This window comes from Mesoplodon mirus (assembly GCF_964341445.2).
Source record: "Mesoplodon mirus genome assembly, contig: HAP1_SCAFFOLD_74, whole genome shotgun sequence".
Taxonomy (NCBI): domain Eukaryota; kingdom Metazoa; phylum Chordata; class Mammalia; order Artiodactyla; family Ziphiidae; genus Mesoplodon; species Mesoplodon mirus.
In genome coordinates, this window is record NW_028295786.1 from 3,150,424 (window position 1) to 3,154,907 (window position 4,484).

The following is a 4,484-nucleotide window of genomic DNA, read 5'->3' on the forward strand; positions in this document are numbered from 1 at the left end:
AAATATTATTGAGCATTGTGATAACAAGATTGTGGAGCACTGTGATGAGAAGCGCAAGGTGCATTCTGATGACATGTGTCATGGAGCATTGTGCTGACAAGCGCATTGAGCATTGTGATGACAAGGGTCAAAGAGCACTGTGATGAAATGTTCATGGAGCATTTTGGTTAAAATGGTCACAGAGACTGTTCATGACGAGGGCATTGACCATTGTGATGACAAAGGTCATGAAACATTGTGATGACTGGAGTCACGGCGCATTGTGATGACAGGGGTCATGGAGCATTGTGATAACAAGGGCATGGAGCATTGTGATGACAAGGTCATGGAACCTTGTTCTAATAAGTTTCATAGATTATTGTGATGACATTTGGAATGGCGCATTGTGATGACAAGGGCATGAAGCAATGTGATCCCAAAGTTCATGGAGGATTGTGATGACAATGGAAATGGAGTATTGTGGTGACAAGCGCATAGAGCATTGTAATAACAAGGTTATGTAGCATTTTGCTGACAAAGGCATGGAGCATTGTGATGACAGGTGTCATGGAGCACTGTGATGACAAGCGTCACGGAGCATTGTGAATACAGAGGTCATGGAGCATTGGGATGACAAGGGCATGGAGCATTGTGATGACAAGTGTCATGGAGCACTGGGCTGAAAATGTTCATGGAGTGTTGTGATGACAGGGGTCATGGAGCATTGTGATGACTAGGGAATGGAGCATTGTGATGACAATAGTCCCGGATCATTGTGTTGTCAGATGTCATGGAGTGTTGTGATGACAGTGGTCATGGAGCATTGTGATGATATTGGCCATGGAGCAGTGTGATGAGTAGGTCGTGGAGCATTGGGCTGAAAATGTTCATGGATTATTGTGATGTCAGGGGTCATGGAGCATTGTGATGACAAAGGAATGGAGCATCGTGGTGACAAGGTCCTGGAGCATTGTGATGAGAAGACCATGGAGACTTGTGATGAAAATTCTCATGGAGCATTCTGATGAAAAGGGGCATGGAGCATTGTGATTACAGGGGTCTTGGAGCATTGTGATGACTAGGGCATGGAGCATTGTGATGAGAAGGCCATGAAGCATTCTGATGACATGCGTCATGGAGTTTTTTGATGACAAGGGCATGAAGCCTTGTGATTACAGGGATTTTGGAACATTGTGATGACAAGGGCATGGAGCATTGTGAGGAGAAAACCAAGGAGCATTCTGATGGCCTGCGTCATTGAGCTTTGTGATGACAAGAGCATGGAGCATAGAGATTATAATTGTCTTGGAGCATTGTGATGAAAAGGACATGGATCATTGTGGTGAAAAAGGCATGGAGCCTTGTCATGACAGGATTCAAGCAGCGTACAGACAACAAGTGTCAGGGAGCATTTTGATGACAAGTGTATTGAGCACTGTGAGGACAAAGTTCGTGGAGCATTGAGATTAGAAGACCATTGATAAATGTGATGACGAGCATCATGGGGCATTATGATGACAAGTGATATGGAATATTGTGATCACAAGGGTTTGGAGCATTGTTATGACAGAGGTCATGGAGCTTTTTGATTTCATTGTGATGACAATAGCATGAAGCATTATGATGATGGGCATGGTGCATTGTGATGACAGGGTTCATCGATCATTGAGATGAAAAGCGGCATAGAGCATTGTGATTACATGGTTCTTGGAGCATTGTGATGAGAAGGGTCATGGAGCTTTGTGATGACAAGGATATGGAACATCGTGATGGCAGGGGTCATTGAGCATTGTTATGTCAGGTGTAATGGAGAATTCTGATGGCAAGGGCGTGGAGCATTGGGATGAGAAGGACATGGAGCATTCTGATGACATGTGTCATGGAGCTTTGTGAAGACAAGGGAATGGAACATTGTGATGAGAGCGTTCAGGGACCATTGTGATGACAATGACATGGAGCATTGTGAGGCCAAAGGTCATGGATCTTTGTGATGAAAAAACTCATGGAGAATTTTGATAGCAAGGGCGTAGTGCATTGTGATGAGAAGGGCAGGGAGCATTGTGATGACAGGGTCATGGAGCAATTTGATGAAAAGTGTCATGGAACATTTTGATGACAGGTGTTATGGAACATTGTGATGTCAGGGGTCATCGAACATTGTGATGATAAGTGCATGTAGCATTGTGATGACAGGAGTCATGGAACATTGTGATGACAGGGGTGAGGGAGTATTGTGACAAATAGTGATGTAGCATTGTGATATCAGTGGTGAGAGAGCATTTTGATGAGAAGTGCATGGAGCATTGTGATGAAAAATTGTATGGAGCAGTGTGATGACAAGATTGTAGAGCACTGTGATGACAAGCGTATGGTGCATTGTGATGACATGTGTCATGGAGCATTGTGCTGACAAGCACATGGAGCATTGTGATGACAAGGGTCAAAGAGCATTGTGATGAAAATTTCATGGAGCACTGTGGTTAAAAAGGTCACAGAGACTGTTGATGACGAGGGCATGGACCATTGTGATGACAAAGGTCATGAAGCATTGTGATGACTGGAGTCACGGAGCATTGTGATGACAGGGGTCATGGAGCATTGTGATAACAAGGGCATGGAGAATTGTGATGACAAGTGCATGGAACATTGGTCTAATATGTTTCATTGATTATTGCGATGACAGTTGGAATGGCACATTGTGATGACAATGTCATGGAGCACTGTGATGACCCGGTCATGCAGTATTGTGAAGACTGGTGTTAGGGAGCATTGTGAGGATATATGTAATGGCCCAGTGTGATGACAATGGCATGGAGCATTGTGATGACAAATGTCATGGAGGATTCTGATGACAAAGATAATGGAGCATTGTGATGACAATGGCTTGGTGCATAGTGATGAAAACGGTCAGGGAGCATTGTGCTGACAAGTGCATGGAGAACTGTGATGACAATGGTAATGGAGCATTATGATGACAAGCTTGTGGAGTGTTTTGATGACAATGGCATGGAGCATTGTGATGAAAACGGCTTAGGGTATTGTGATGAAAGTCGCATGGAGCCTTTTAGTGACAGGGTTCAAGGAGCAGTCTGATGACAAGTATCAGGGAGCATTGTGATGACAATTGTATTGAGAATTGTGATGACAAAGGTCATGGAGCATTGTGATGAAAAGGGCAAGGAGTATTGTGATGACAGGCATCATGGAGCATTGTGATGACAAGTGTTATGGAACATTGTGATCACAAGGGTTTAGAGCATTGTGATGACAGAGGTTATGGATCATATTGATTTCAAGGAGAATGGAGCATTGTGATGACAAGGGCATGAAGCAATGTGATCCCAAGGTTCATGGAGGATTGTGATGACAATGGAAATGGAGTATTGTGATGACAAGCGCATAGAGCATTTTAATGACAAGGTCACGTAGCATTTTGCTGACAAAGGCATGGAGCATTTTGATGACATGTGTCATGCCTCACTGTGATGACAATCGTCACGGATAATTGTGAATAAAGGGGTCATGGAGCACTGGGATGACAAGGGCATGGATCATTGTGATGACAAGGGTCATGGAGCACTGGGCTGAAAATGTTCCTGGAGTGTTGTGATGACAGGGGTCATGGAGCATTGTGATGACTAGGGAATGGAGCATTGTGATGACAAGTGTCCCGGATCATTGTGTTGTCAGGTGTCATGGAGTGTTGTGATGACAGTGGTCATGGAGCATTGTGATGATATTGGCCATGGAACATTGTGATGAGTAGGACGTGGAGCACTGGGCTGAAAATGTTCATGGATTATTGTGATGACAAGGTCATGGAGCATTGTGATGACAAGGGATTGGAGCATGGTGATGACAAGGTCCTGGAGCACTGTGATGAGAAGACCATGGAGACTTGTGATGACAAGTCTCATGGAGCATTCTGATGAAAAGGGGCATGGAGCATTGTGATTACAGGTGTCTTGGTGCATTGTGATGACGAAGGCATGGAGCATGGTGATGAGAAAGCCAAGGAACTTTCTGATGACATGCGTCATGGAGTTTTGTGATGACAAGGGCATGGAGCATTGTGATTACAGGGATCTTGGAGCATTGTGATGAAGACGGCATGGATCATTGTGATGAAAAAGGCATGGAGCCTTGTCATGACAGGGTTCAAGGAGCATACTGACGACAAGTGTCTGGGTGCATTGTGATGACAGGTTTATTGAGCATTGTGATGACAAAGATCATGGAGCACTGTGATGAGAATACCATGGATAATTGTGATGATGAGCGTCATTGGGTTTTGTGATGATAAGTGTTATGGAACATTGTGATCACAAGGATTTGGAGCATTATGATGACAGAGGTCATGGAGAATATTGTTTTCATTGTGATGAAAATAGACTGAAACATTATGATGATGGGCATGGTTCATTGTGATGAAAGGGTTCATGGAGCATTGAAATGAATAGTGGCATAGAGCATTGTGATTACAGGGTTCTAGGAGCATTGTGATG